The 16193-nt window shown below is 40.4% G+C and overlaps 1 protein-coding gene across 26 annotated transcripts in view; it reads left to right on the forward strand.

Moving 5' to 3' along the window:
* MAP4 (microtubule associated protein 4) overlaps window positions 1-16193 on the forward strand; it is a 258274-nt gene that overhangs the window by 96013 nt on the left and 146068 nt on the right. The window lies entirely within an intron of this gene.

Consider the following 16193-nt stretch of genomic DNA (forward strand, 5'->3'; position numbering starts at 1 on the left):
TGTTTCTTGTTGTTAGAGTGGGAGTGACATTGCTTTTGGCTTTCTACAGCCTAAGTGGAAGAAGAAAACCTGCTTCCTTAATATATGTTTAATTTGTGTGTTGAGGGGAGTGGGGCAGACCACAACTCATTTAAAAAACTACCGAGAGTTTAAGATCTAATTATATCCATATAAATATTTACTCCAGGCCAGGTGCAGTGGCTCACGCCTGTAATCCCAGCACTTTGGGAGACCAAGGCAGGTGGCTCACCTGAGGTCAGGAGTTTGAGAACAGCCTGGCCAACATGGTGAAACCCCGCCTCTACTAAAAATACAAAAATTAGCCAGGGGTAATGGTGTGCACCTGTAATCCCAGGTACTCAGGAGGCTGAGATACAAGAATCACTTGAACCTGGGAGGCGGAGGTGGCAGTGAGTGGAGAGCGTGCCACTGCACTCCAGCCTGGGCGAGAGAACGAGACTCTGTCTCAAAAAAAAAAAAAAAAATTGCTATCATTGCTTACAAAAGTGTCTTGACGTTGAAAAAGCTTATGTTGAGAAGTAAAGTTCATATTTTATTTTTATCCTTTAATTCAATTTTCCAGAAACTCATATATTTTTTGAACAGGCTAACAAATGCACATGTACAAAATCCAATTGGTCCAAAGGGATATACAGTAAAACGAATTCTCCCAATCGCTACACCCTAGCCAGACAGTTCTCCTTCTTGGAGTAACCACTCGCCAATTTCTGGAGTAGTCTTTCTGAGTTAATGAACTGTTTTTTGTTTTGTTTTGTTTTTGTTTTTGTTTTTTTTTGAGATGGAGTCTTGCTCTGTTGCCCAGGCTGGAGTGCAGTGGCACAGTCTCTGCTCACTGCATCCTCCGCCTTCCAGGTTCAAGCGATCCTCCTGCCTCAACCCCCCAGTAGCTGGGATTACAGGCATGCCCCACCATGCCTGGCTAATTTTTGTATTTTTAGTAGAGATGGGGTTTCGCCATGTTGGCCAGGCTGGTCTCAAACTCCTGACCCCAGGTGATCCACGTGCGTTGGCTTCCCAAAGTGCTGGGATTACAGGCATGAGCTACCGTGCCTGGCCTGAACTTTTAAGTTATTTACATATCAAAAATAGCAGGGAGGATTTAATTTTTTATAAATAAAATAATGTCTTAAAAACTTTCCTCCTCTTGGGCCAAGTTAATGTTACATGGATCAAATAACTCAAGATGAAGCACAAGAAAATCTACTGCTACCGCCTCACTGTCCTTATCCACCTAGGCTCAGTCCCAGATGATGGAAACAATGCACAGTTAAAGGAAATTAGAAAATGAAAAGCAGCTAGCTTCTTTCACCTATGACTGATGAGGGTACGTTAATATTAGGATGGGAAGAGCATCTCAACCGTGACTAGTTGCTGCAATATTTACGTCTTATCATTCCTTTCTTCATACTAGGTTTTCTTTGTTTATGTTAGTCAGTCAAAGAACAAATGTCTCCACCATCCATTATGGATTAAGAGAGAATAGACTTTCCCGTTTTTCATTAAGGAATCCAAATTTTTTGGAGTAAATATTTGTTTTTCTTTCGTGCTGGGATTATAGGTGTGAGCCACTGTGCCTGGCTTTTTTACATTATTAAATGAAGAAAAATGAAGAAATGAAGAAAAATGGATGCCCTTTAAAGTTTTTTTTTAAGTTTTTAATTTTTTGTTGCTACTAAAGATTTTTTTAAAGATTAGGAAACAAAAAAGAAGGAACCAAATCAGGACTGTTGTAAGGTGGATGCCTAATGATTTCTCATCAAAACTGTCACAGATTATCTTTGTTGATGAAAGGAATGAACAGGAGCATTGTCCTGGTGGAGAAGGACTCTCTGGTGAAGCTTTCCTGGCTGTTTTTTCTGCTAAAGCATTGGCTGACTTTCTCAAAACACCCTCATAATAAGAAGATGTTATCGTTCTTTGGCTCTCCAGAAAGTCAACAGGCAAAGTGCTTTGAGCATCCTAAAAAACTCTTGTCTTTGCTCTTGATTGATCCACTTTTGCTTTGAGTGGAGCACTTACGCCTCTTGGTAGCCATTGCTTTGATTTTGCTTTGTCTTTAGGATTATACTGGTAAAGCCATATTTCATCTCCTGTTATAATTCTTCAAAGAAATGCTTCAGGATCTTGATCCCACTTGTTTAAAATTTACATCGAAAGCTCTGCTCTTTGCAGCTGATCTGTATGCAACCGTTTTGGCACCAGTTGAGTGGAAAGTTTGTTCGATTTTAATTTATCAGCCAAAATTGTATAAACTGAACCAATTGAGATGTCTGTGGTATTGGCTATTGTTTCTGCTAATTGTCAATCCTCTTCAATTAGATCATTCTTTTTTCCTCTCAAATTCATATTGGTGGTCTGCCACGGTGGGCTTCATCTTCAACATCATCTCCTCCTTTATTTTTTTTCTTTTTTTGAGACAGGGTCTTACTACATTGCCCAAATTAGAGTACAGTGACTATTTACAGGTGTAACCATAGCACACTACAGCCTTGAACTCCTGGGCTCAAGTGATGCTCCTGTTTCAGCCTTCCAAGTAGCTGGGACTATAGGTGCGGACCACTGCATCTGGCTGATGTCTTAAAACAAGTTATTCATATGTAAACTACTGATTTATTTGGGGCATTATCCCCATAAACTTTACACAAAGCATCAGTGATTTCACCATTCTTTCATCCAAGCTTCACCATAAATTTACCATTTGCTTTTGCTTCAATTTTAGCAGAATTCATGTTGCTTTGTTAGGGGCTCTTTTCAAACTGATGTTTTATCCTTTTTAGTGCTTCGAACTAGATCCTGTTCAGACGTGTTATAACAAGTTAGTGTGAGCTTTTTTTTTTTTTTTTTTTTTTTTTTTTTTTGGGTGTCTCTCTGTCACCCAAGTTGGAGTGCAGTGGCACAGTCTCGGCTCACTGCAACCTCCACCTCCTGGGTTCAAGAGATTCTCCTGCCTCAGCCTCCTGAGTAGCTGGGCTTACAGGCACGTGCTACCACGCCCAGCGAATTTTTGTATTTTTAGTAGAGATGGGGTTTTGCCATATTGGTCAGGCTGGAGTATGAGGTATTTTGATGCAAAAAAAACTCCCTTGACATCCATGAATAGTTTTTTCATAGAATGCATTTTCCACGAACTCGTTGAAGATACCATGTTTAAAGTTTGTAATTATAGCTGGGCATGGTAGTGTGCGCCTGTAGTCCGAGCTACTCAGGAAGCTGAGGTAGGAGGCGATCACTTGAGCCCCAGAGGTCGAGGCTACAGTGAGCCATAATAGCACCACTGTGGTGCAGCCTGGGTGACAGAGAGAGACCCTGTCTCTAAAAATAATAATAATAATAAAGTTTATAATTATGATAGGTTGTAAATTACTACATTTTTTCCATACCAGCTTCCTAAAAGTTGTAGAAGTCTTAACTAAGAATAAAAGGAAGGGGTGATGGCTGTTTGGAGACATCATATAAGAGAAACGAAAGAAGCCGCCTTATTTAGTATTGTAGAAATCTGGTGCAATTAGTGAGTTCTTTATGAATGGGGACTTCTCTGCTGTGGGTCTGATTTTTATACATTATCGGACTGATGGTTTTTGCCATAATGACAGGTTTCATATTTGTGTTGTTCCTGGAGAACATTCTAAACAAGATGTTCTTCTGAATACGTCTTTAGAAGTGATGGAAGGGCCCTAGACTTCATTAATGTTTTATTATACATCTAACTTTAAGTTTGATTTTGTTCTTAGATGAGGTTCAGTAAACTATTGCTGATTGCTGACACTTTTTTTTTTTTTTTTTTTTGAGGACAGGGTCTTACCGGGCGCAGTGGTTCACGCCTATAATCCCAGCACTTTGGGAAGCTGAGGCAGCTGGATCACCTGAGGTCAGGAGTTCGAGACCAGCCTGGCTAACATGGTGAAACCCTGTCTCTACTAAAAACAAAAAAATTGGCTGGGCGTGGTGGTGGGCACCTGTAATCCCAGCTACTCAGGAGGCTGAGGCAAGAGTAATCACTTGAACCCGGGAGGCAGAGGTTGCTGTGATCCGAGATCGTGCCATTGTTGCACTCCAGCCTGGGCAACAAGAGCGAAACTCCGTCTCAAAAAAAAAAAAAGACAGGATCTTTCCATGTCGCCTAGGCTGGAGTGCAGTGGCACAATCATAGCTTACTGCAACATCTAACTTAACTCCTGGGCTCAAAGGTTCCTCCTGCCTCAGTCTTCTGAATAGCTTGGACTACAGGTACACGTGCCTTGCTTATCCTTATATTTTTATAGTGACATTCTGACTGTGTTCCTCTGGCTGGTCTGGAACTCATGGCCTCAAGCGATCCTCCTGCCTTAGCCTCCCAAAGCACTGGGATTACGGGTGTGAGCCACCGTACCCAGCCTAGTGCTCTCGATATGTTCTTACAACAGGCTTACTTAGGCCAACCAGTGGAAGTTTATCAACTATTTTCTTGCCTCTAGATATAGAAGGGACGGTTGAGTAGGTTACACATAATAGAACTCTTTGGACAATGGTGTTTTATTTCCTTTAATTCTTACATGTCCACCCTAATTGTCTTCAACTTATAAAATGACAGGTAAGAAAGCAGGGCTGCTTTTATGGCATTTATGACAAAGTAGGAAAATTGCTTTTTTCTCTAAGTATGATTTCTGCCTTCATACCTGGCAACACAAGACCCCCCCGACCTTTATTCCTTTTCTGTTCCCTTCAACTTATTCTTGCTTCTACAAGTATTTTATCTTAGCATTGCCTCTGTAAACCATCTAAATACCAATACCTAGAAATAAAATTGCTGTCAAACTCTTCTTCTAAAATGCCTATCACCTTGGGAAACAATTCTCAAATACTTTTTCAGGATATATGTACTACTTGTTTTGCACCATGGCTGTAATAAGAAAAAAAAAGAAAAAGAAAATTATGTACTACCTGACTTTTTTCCTTAAAAAATGGTGTTTTCCTTAATTGTTCATTATCAGCATTATATGGCCCTATTTTCTAGGTGAGGGAGACAAAAGATAGAAACTCTCTCTTAGATGTGAATGACGAAGCAACACATCTGTGACTCTTGTTCTTTCAGATGATCATCTAGCTCAGTATTGACCCTCAGACACAAATAGCACATTTATGGAACAAGTCACTTAATTTTTCTGTTCTCTGTGTGATTAAATAGTTCTTCTGAAGTTGAGAAAATGCTTTCTCCTCAACATTCTATAAGGCCTTTGAAGCTAAAAGCTTATTCCCATAGAATAAGAAATTAGCATAGGGCAGTGGCCTGGCTAAGTTTTTTGCATTTTTAGTAAAGACAAGGTCTCACTGTGTTGCCTGGACTGGACTGGTTTTGAACTGCTGGGATCAAGTGATCCTCCTGCCTTAACTTCCCATAGTGCTGGGATTACAGGTGGGAGACGCTGCATCCTGCCACACACCAGCAGTCTGTTTTAACAAGCCATAATAGGTGACTCGGCTACACATGCATGATTGAGAAACACTAATCCATGGAAAAGGGCCTAAGTAACAACTATTAATAGATACTGCAGAATTTCTCCTTAACAGACTGGTCCCTTCTTTTGCAGAAAATTGCAACCAGCTTAACTGGCCAGTAGAGGGCAGTGTTGGCATGGGTCTGACAGCACCAGAGGGTTCCCTTGCATTGAGACCTGGCTGTTTTGCCCAAGGCTGACTCACAGCACACATGCCTTCTCAGGTTCTTGCTACTTCTCTGCCAAGCTGATTTGCCTGCTGTGGGAATCTGACATCTCCTGGGGAGAGGGAATCAACAAAAGAAAGTAAAATAAACCCCTGTTCTTTCTGTGAAACTATACCTTTTTCATGAACACATACTTTCTACTTGATCTAGTGTCTCACTGATAGTTTTTATTTTTTTTTTATTTTTTTATTTTTGAGACGGAGTCTCGCTCTGTTACCCAGGCTGGAGTGCAAGGGCACGATCTTGGCTTACTGCAACCTCCACCTCCTGGGTTCAAGTGATTCTCCTGCCTTAACCTCCTGAGTAGCTGGGATTACAGGCACCTGCCACAACGCCCGGCTAATTTTTGTATTTTTAGTAGAGATGGGGTTTCACCATGTTGGTCAGGCTGGTCTCAAACTCCTGACCTTGTGATCCGCCCGCCTCAGCCTCCCAAAGTGCTGGGATTACAGGCGTGAGCCACCGCGCCCGGCCTACTGATAGTTTTTAAAAACTAAAAATACATCTTTTAAATTCAAAAAGCAGAATTATTAGACATATGTTCAGGAAATGTAAAAGAATCTTGCTTCATTTCAATACAGAGCACAAACTGAGGGACTCTGCCACTAATTCACATGAGTTTGTAAAATATTTCACTTTCCTAGACAACTATTTCACATCTACTCTCTGAAACTGCTGGCACTTGCTCTCCTGTTCATATTCATAAATCATATTCATAAATTAATTGGCGTAATCAGAACTTCCACATGGTCCCACTACATATTTCCCTCTAACCCATGTTCATCTATGCCCTTATTTTCTGCTGTTTTTCTATTATGGGTGAACTGTTCATGCTGTCACTCAGGCCACTGCTGTCACAGTTATCTCTTGTGTCTCCTGCATCATCAGTTCCTTTCTTTCAATTGGGTCATTCACCAGCATGAAACATACTATAATTTTTTTATCATTAAAAAAAAATCCTGTCTGAATCTCACATCCATCTCATCTACCTTTTCGCTTTGCTTTTTTTTTTTTTTTTTTTTTTTTGAGATGGAGTCTTGCTCTGTCGCCCGGGCTGGAGTGCAGTGGCGCGATCTCGGCTCACTGCAAGCTCCGCCTCCCGGGTTCACACCATTCTCCTGCCTCAGCCTCCCGAGTAGCTGGGACTACAGATGTGTGCCGCCACCCCGGCTAATTTTTTGTATTTTTAGTAGAGACGGGGTTTCACCGTGTTAGCCAGGATGGTCTCAATCTCTTGACCTCGTGATCTGCCCGCCTCGGCCTCCCAAAGTGCTGGGATTACAGGCGTGAGCCACCGCGCCCAGCTGCTTTCTTTTAAAGAGACGTATCTACTACGTGTCACCAATTTCTTTCCTTCCATTTCCTCTTGAATTCACTCTCATCAGACTTTTAACATATGCATGACCCCAAAACTTCTCTTGCCTAAAGTATAAGGCCTTGATGTTGCCAAGGACAAATCCAGTATTACTCCAGGGGTTTTGCCTGAGCAACTGAAAGGAAAGAATTGCCATCATCTGAGATGGGGAAAGCTACAGAAGGAGTAGGATTTGAAGGGAAGAGAAGAAATTTAGCTTGGGATATGTTCACAGTGAGTTACCTGCTAGTCATCCAAATGGAGAAGATATATAGACAAATAAGGAGTTTGGAGGACGGTTCTGGGCTGGAGGTTGATGTTATATAAAGCTTTTGCTAGAGTTGTTGTTCTAAAATCCTTTAAGATTGGATTTAGATGTAACTTTCCAGAACATTCCCTGACTTCTGTTCCCTTTCCTTTCTAGACCTCCCACTACCCCCACACCCTGCCAGCCTTTCTTTTCATCTTCCTCTTGGTGAGTGCTTTTCTTCCCTGAACTTTCCTCTTTCCTCTGTGGTACTCGTAAGATCATAATTAAGCTATTTGTTATCTTACACTTATTAACATGCTCTAGCACAGAAATAATATTTTGTTTACTACTATATTTCATAGAGAATGACACATTTAGCAAAAGCAGGAAGGCACAGCATAATCAAAGTTTACTAGCAACCTCAAGTTTCTCAGGGTTAAGAAATCAAAGGTTACAGTGACAAGTGACCAGAGAGAATCACGGAGAAGCAGATCAAGTGAAATTATGAAGAATCTCATGGTCTGTGAGAAACTGAGGGAGCAGGGGTACTGAGAAACATGGCCAGATCTGCATTAGAGGTCACTGCTCTTGGCACATGATAGATGTGTAATCATTGCTTATTACACTGAATTGAAATGTTTTTTGTTTGTCAGTTTGTTCAGGTTTGGGTTGTGTTAATGTACAGACTAACAAGCAATTGTGTTTCCAAAATGGTAGATATTTATTTAAGGTAGGCATACTTGTCTAATCCTAAACCCTCTTAATAGTCTCATGATCATATTTAGGGAAGTTTATATCTATGCATAAAAAATTAGTGTAGTATTTTTGCAAAAATAATTACTTTCTGACTTTGATTTGAAAATAGACTTTTATCTCATAACTAATAGTTCTTTTTGGGGAAAAAAATATCGTACCAAAATGTATAGTTCATAATAATAGTACCCTGGTCTGAAAGAAAAGCAGGGGGCTGGGACCCGGGGGCTCAAGCTTGTATTCTCAGCACTTGGGAGGCCAAGGCAGATGGATCACCTGAGGTCAGGAGTTTGAGACCAGCCTGACCAACATGGCAAAACCCCACCTCTACTAAAAATACAAAAATTAGCCAGGTGTGGTAGTGTGTGCCTGTAATCCCAGCTGCTCAGGAGGCTGAGAAATGAGAATTGCTTGAACCCAGGAGGTGGAGGTTGCAGTGAGCTGAGATTGTGCCACTGCACTCCAGCCTGGGCGACACAGTGAGACTCCATCTCAAAACAAACAAACAAAAAAACACTTCATTGCTAAAAATATTCTGCAAGCAAGCCAGGATGGTGGTATGTACCTGTAGCCCCACCCGAGCTACTTAGTAGGAGGGAGGATCGCTTAAGCCTAGGAGTTTGAGTCCAGCCTGGGTAACATAGCAAGACCCCAAAGACCCCATCTCTTAAATAATATTCTGCAAGCAAATAACTTTGTTGAACTTCACACTGCAAGAACAGAGCCAAGAACCTACCATGTACCCTTTACTTGGGTTTATTAATTGTTACTGTTTTGCACATTTGCTTTATCATTCTCTTTATATTTACATATACTTCCTTCCCCTTGGATTATTTAAGAACAAACTGCAGAACTCACACCTCTTTACCCAAAGAACTAGGCATTAGCACATTACAAGAATACGATGATAGAAATCAGAAGTTAAATGTTGATGAGATATTCCTGTCTAATCCACAAACCTTATTTCATTGTCATCAGTTGTCCCAACAGATTCAACACATTCCTTTCTAATTTTTTTCTTCTTGTGTGCAATTGAATCTGCAATCACATTAATTTTCATGTCTCTTCAGTCTTCTTTAATTGGAACATTCCTCAGCTCTTCTTTGTCTTTCATGACCTTAATATTTTGAATAGTATGGGCAAGTTATTTTTTAGAAGTCCGCTAATTTGGGTTTGCCTGGCATTTCCTCATAATTAGATTCAAGTTACACATTTTTTGCAGTAGTACTATGTAAATATGATGTGTCCTCAGTGCACCACATCAGGAAGCACATGATGTCACTAAATCACATTATTAGTGATAATAACTTTCATCACTTGTTAGTGTCTGCCTGTTTTCTTTACTGTAATTTTTTTTCTAATTAAAAAAAATTTATTTTATTTATTTACTTAGAGACAGGGCCTTACTCTGTCACCCTAGCTGGAGTGCAGTGGCACAATCTTGGCTCACTGCAGCCTTGACCTCCCCAGGCTCAAGCAGTCTTCCAGCCTCAACCTACCAAGTAGCTGGGACTGCAGGCATGCACCACCATGCCTGGTTAATTTTTTTTTTTTTTTTTTTTTTTTTTTTGACTAAGTCTTGCTCTGTTGCCCAGGCTGGAGTGCAGTGGCACCATCTTGGCTCACGGCAACCTCCGCCTCCCAGGTTCAGGTGATCCTCCTGCCTCAGCCTCCCAAGTAGCTGGGATTATAGGCATGCATCACCATGCCTGGCTAATTTTTGTATTTTTAGTAGAGATGGTGTTTCACCACGTTGGCCAGGCTGGTCTCGAACTCCTGACCTCAGGTGATTCACCCACCCCTGCCTCCCAAAGTACTGGGATTACAGGCGTGAGCCACTGCGCCCAGCCTAATTTTTTTTTTTTTTTATACGGAGTCTCACTTTGTCTCCCAGTCTGGAGGGCAGTGGCATGACCTCAGCTCACTGCAACCTCTGTCTCCTGGGTTCAAGTGATTCTCCTGCCTCAGCCTCCCAAGTAGCTGGGATTACAGGTGTGTGCCACCACACCTGGCTAATTTTTGTATCTTTATTAGAGACAGGTTTTCACCATATTGGCCAGGCTGGTCTCGAACTTCTGACCTCGTGTGATCTGCCTGCCTCGGTCTCCCAAAGTGCTGGGATCACAGGCGTGAGCCACCACCCCTGGTCACCTGGTTAATTTGTGTATTTTTTTTTTTTTTTATAGAGACAGGGTTTTGCGATGTTACCCAGGCTGGTCTTGAACTCCTGGGCTCAAGCCATCTGCTCTTCCCCACCCTCCCAAAGTGCTAGGATTACAGGCATGAGCCACCATGCCCAGCCTCTTTACTGTAAAATTTATATTTTTCTCTTTGTAATGAATAAGTAATTGGTGAGGAGATATTTTGAGGCTCTGTATATATCCTGTACCTAATCCAACTTTCACCTACTATTTTAGTATCTAAGCAAATAGATTTTGAATAATTTTCTGGTTTCCAAGCCAGTTGAAATGTGTTCTGCTGCATCTTATATGAAAGTCACATTTTATGAATCAGAAATTCCCTTTTGCACATTTTAGGTCAAAAATACCAGGGAGGCCGAGCATGGTGACTCACACTTGTAATCTTAGCTCTTTGGGAGGCAGAGGCGGGAAGAGTACTTGAAGCCAGGAGTTTGAAACCAGCCGGGGCAACACAGCAAGACTGCATCTCTACAAAGAAAAAAAAAAATAAAAAATTTACTGGGTGTGGTGGTGCATGCCTGTAGTCTTAGCTACTCAGGAGGCTGAGGCAGGAGGAAAGGCAGGGAGAAAGTAAACAGGTGTGTGCAAATGAGACTCCCATTATGCATATTATTCGCAATTAAATCTCTCATTATTTATGCTCTTCACTGGAAAAAAAATTTACCTTTAATTGCACAGATCATTTATAAAAAGACTGTTCAGGAGTTATGCTCCAAAGCCCACAATGACAGAGATAGTGTGTCAAAGGGACACAGGAGTCAACTGAAGGAGTTCCCAGTAGCCAACACTGGAAAAATTTGAGCAACAAAATAAATAAAGTAGTATTGAATTAAAGCTCAGTGGACGAGGCTGATTGTGGTGGCTCACGCCTGTAGTCCCAGCTACTTGGGAGACTGAGGCAGGAGTATCACTTGAGCCCAGGAGTTTGAGACCAGCCTGAGCAACTTAGTGAGACCCTGTCTTTATAAAAATAAAATTGTCTGGGCGTGGTGGCTCACTCCTGTAATCCCAGCACTTTGGGAGGCTGAAGCAGGTGGATCACCTGAGGTCAGGAGTTAGAGGCCAGCCTGGCCAACATGGTGAAATCCCGTTTCTACTAAAAATACAAAAAATTAGCCAGGCATGGTGGCCACGTGCCTGTAGCCCCAGCTACTCAGGAGGCCGAGGCGCGAGAATCGCTTGAACCTGGGAGGCGGCAGTTGCAGTGAGCCAAGATTGTGCCACTACACTCTAGCCTGGGTGACAGATGGAGACTCCGTCGCAAATAAATAAATACATTAGTGAACTGTGGTGGTGCACACCTGTTGTCTCATGTACTTGGGAGGCTGAGGGAGGAGGATCATTTGAACCCAGCATTTTGAGGTTACAGTGAGTATACCACTGCATTCCAGCCTGGGCAACAAGAGCAAAACCCTCTCTCTTAAAAATTAAGTCAAAATCTTTGCCGGGTGCCATGGCTCACGCCTGTAATTCTAACACTTTGGGAGGCTGAGGCAGGCAGATCACTTGAGGTCAGGAGTTTGACATCAGCCTCGCCAATATGGTGAAAACCTGTCTCTAATAAAGATAAAAAAAATTAGCTGAGAGTGGTGGTGCACGCCTGTAGTCCCAGCTACCAGCTATTTGGGAGGTTGAGACAGGAGACTCGCTTGAACCCGGGAGACAGAGGTTGCAGTGAGCCAAGATTGCGCCACTGCACTCCAGTCTTGGCGATAGAGCTAGACCCTGTCTCAAACAAAAAACAAAGAACAACTCCCTTCATTTTCACGTAATCTTATTTATTTCCTCAAGAAGGGTAGATCTTTTAAGACTTTATTCTTTGCAGTTACAAACATACAATAAAAAATTTAGTGGCTTTAGTTTCATACAAGAATCAAACCATATGAATTTTAACTTGCTTTTTTTACTTTATTATCCTGGAAAACTTTCTGTCAGTATATATCAAGCTTTGTTTTTAACTTGGTCTAAAGTAGTGGTCTTAACTTTTGGTCACATACTCAGAATTCTGATAAATTCTGTCTCTTTGTACATTAAGTTTACATCTAAAATTTTGTAGCAAAAGTTTAGTTGTAAAACATGTAATTTTGAGAATGTTTTACTTTTGCCACATAAAAATAAGTTACCTCATTCTGCTAAATGTATCCAAATGCTTCTAAATATATAGCATGTTGGTTTCCATCATCTAGTTTAAAAATATACGAACAAGCTGTTCTTTATCATTGGAAATTTAAATTCTTCTTTTGAGTCCTTGAACTCTTATTTCCATAACATGTCTCAGACTTTTATCCTAAAGTAATACATTTTTATGCTTGAAAGTTTTTTCTTGATTGTGCTAATATGTTTCTGCTACTAAATATGTATGTAAACTTAAATTTTAATTTTTAAAGTTCCTGTGACAAAGGTTCTGTGTTTTAACTTAGTCCAGAGGAAATTTATCAGTCTATCACATGTATTATGTTTTTTTTAAATCTCCCTTCATTTTCACTTAATCCTATTTGTTTCAAGAAGAGTAGAGACGGGACTTCACTGTGTTGGCCAGGCTGGTCTCGAATTCCTGGCTTCAAGTGATCTGCTCACCTCGGCTTCCCAAATTGCTGGGATTACAGGCGTGAGCCACTGTGCCCGGCCCACATACGTTGTGATTTTTGATGTTATTACTATAAAAGTTGAATTTTATTGGAAATGCTTTTCTTATGAGATGATGGGGTCTGTTATTTTTCTCAATTAAATCATGGGTTTGCGGATCAATATTTCTTTCTCTGATTAAATAGGATTGAGCAATTTTTCCTGTTTTTGTAGCTATCATAGTGAAGAAACCCTAATCACATAGGTAAATATATGGGAATGAAGCTTTTTTTTTTTTTTTTTTTTTTTTGGAGATGGAGTCTTGCTCAGTCGCCCAGACTGGAGTACAGTGGCGTGATCTCAGCTCACTGCAACCTCTGCCTCCCAGGTTCAAGCAATTCTCGTGCTTCAGCCTCTAGAGTAGTTGTGATTCACACGCCACTATGCCCGGCTAATTTTTTGTATTTTAGTAGATACGGGGTTTCACCATGTTGGCCAGGCAGGTCTCGAACTCCTGACCTCAAGTGATCCACCTGCCTCAGCCTCCCAAAGTGCTGGGATTACAGGCTTGAGCCACCGCACCTGGCCAGGTTCTTTTTTTTTTTTATTTTTTATTTTTTATTAAGAGATGAGGACTATAGGCGTGTGCCACCACACCCAGCTTGCTTATTTATTTATTTATTTATTTACTTATTTATTTATTTATTTTTAGAGATGGGGTCACACTATGTTGCCCAGGCTGGTCTCAAATTCCTGGACTCAAGATACCCCTCTGCCTTAGCCTCCCTAATAGCTGGGACTATAGGCATACCCTAGGGTGTCTTGGCCTTTATCTATATTTAGCTGTTAGATACCTGTTATCTTCCTGTATCGGTAACACGAAGTACTCTCATTTCTTTTATTACTGTGTACTATTTTACAATATTATAATGAATCTGTTGGTGGACATTTGCTGTTTTTAAGCAATGCCATAATAAACATTCTGTTTATATTCACTTTTTTATACTTTTATGTCTCTTTGTGAACTAAATACCTAAAACTGATTATTGAGTTGAGTATTGCAGAATTTGATAGGCTGCCAAATTCTCATAAAAAGGTTATTCCTATTTACATTCCCCCAAATGATGTAATGAAATTACCCTTGTCAACGCTGGTTATCAAATTTTAAAAGGTTTCATCACTCTAATAGCTGCTCTTATACCACTCGCTGGATATCAGTTTTTGTAATTTCCATTTTCTTATAATATGCATTCTTTAATGAAGCAAGTTTTTAAAAATATGCATTCTTTCTTGAGCAAGGAAGAATAAATCTTATAAGCTTATTGTGTGAATGTAAAAGGGAATTTACTTATGCCAAATGTGAGATGGAGCATATTTATGGCATCTCTCTGGATAAGTAAAATGCAGTTTGTGAAGACTTAGCAGGATATATGTTACATAGTGGGTATTTAATAGAATTCTATTGTCTTTCCTTCCTTTATTTCCTTCTTTTATTTAAATTATATTCTGGTTTTTGACTGCCTTGTTCTTTTAGATTGTTCTCTTTGGCTGTTCCTCTTAAGTAACAGAATGAGTGATCTTTTCAATGAGAAGCTTGTGTGAAAGATTTCTGCTTTGTATTTATGAGGACTAAGGGGTTGGACAGCATGTTTGTGGTCTTCCAAAGTAAAATCTTCCATTTTTTATTTTAGTAGCAGATACTGTAGATATTCACTTATTGTCTTAGGAATAATATCTCTGAATTCTTGGGTCAGCAAGGTGACTGCAGAGCTAGGCTGGTTGCTAAAATGTTAGATATAGTCAGAGACTTTCAGAAAAAGTTGTACATCCCCAAATTGATCTATATAGTCTTATATGCAGTTGCAAATAAGATCCCATCAAGAATTTTAGTATAAATCAAAAACTGATTCTAAAATTTATATGGAAAAGCAAAGAAACAAAACAAGGCCAGGCGCAGTGACTCACGCCTGTAATACCAACACTTTGGGAGGCCAAGGTGGGAGGATTGCTTGAGGTCAGGAGTTTGAGACCAGTCTGGGAAACATAGGGAGACCCTGTTTTTCCAAAAAATAATAATAATGAAAAATTAGGCAGGCGTGGTAGCTTGCACCTATGGTCCCAGCTACTTGGGAGGCTGAGGCAGGAGGATTGCTTGAGCTTGAGAGGTCGAGGCTTCAGTGAGCCACGATCGCACTACTGCACTCCAGCCTGAGTGACAGAATGAGACCCTGTCTCAAAAAAACAAAACAAAACAAACAAAAACATTTTTGGAAAAGACCCAAGTTGGAGGGCTCATATTACCTTATTTAAGACTTACGGCTGGGCACGGTGGCTCATGCCTGTAATCCCAGCACTTTGGGAGGCCGACGCAGGCGGATCACCTGAGGTCAAGAGTTCAAGACTAGCTTGGCCAACATAGTGAAACCTCGTCTCTACTAAAAATACAAAAAAAAAATTAGCTGGACGTGGTGGCATGTGCCTGTAGTCCCAGCTACTTGGGGAGGCTGAGGCAGGAGAATCTCTTGAACCCAGGAGGTGGAGGTTGCAGAGCGTCAAGATCACACCACTGCACTCCAGCCTGGGCGACAGAGAGAGACTCCCTGTTCAAAAAAACTTACTGTACAAATACAGTAATCAAGATAGGATGGTATTGGCAAAATGGATAGACTTACAAATTGATGGAACAGAACAGCCCAGAAATAAACCCAAATGTAATATGGTCAGTTGATTTTTTTACAAAGGTGCAAAGCAATTCAATAGAATGCAGATGACTTTTTACACAAATGATTCTGTAATAATTAGGGGTCAATGTACAGGAATAGAAGCTTAGACCCACATCACTACACCATATACAAAATTTAACTCAAAATGTACCATAGGCCTCAATGTGAAATGTAAATATGAAAACTATAAGACTTCTAGAAGAAAACATGGGGAAAAAAATCCTGTGACCTACTTCATAAAAATTAAAAACTATTTGAAAGGCACAGTTAAGTAAATGAAAATACAGTATAAGTTAAAAACAGGGAAGAAATTTTTACAAAATTTATCTGATAACGGAGTGATATTTGTAATACATAAAGAATTTTCAAAACTCAATAAGAAAATAAACAATTCAATTTTAAAATAGTCAAAAAATTTGACCATTCAAGTCACCAAAGAAGACAAAGGGATGGCAGAGAAGCACAAGAAAAGATGCTCAACATCCTTAGTCATTAGGGAATGAGATACAACTAGTTTCCTTAAAAAAAAAAAAAAGAAAGAAAAAAAAAGGAGTCCTCTGCTTCCTTGGGTGCCCTAGGAATTAATGATTCTGTTCTGTTCTGTTTCTGGGTTTCCTTTTGTTAA

This window comes from Hylobates moloch, unplaced genomic scaffold (genome assembly GCF_009828535.3).
Source record: "Hylobates moloch isolate HMO894 unplaced genomic scaffold, HMol_V3 SCAFFOLD_8, whole genome shotgun sequence".
Lineage (NCBI taxonomy): Eukaryota > Metazoa > Chordata > Mammalia > Primates > Hylobatidae > Hylobates > Hylobates moloch.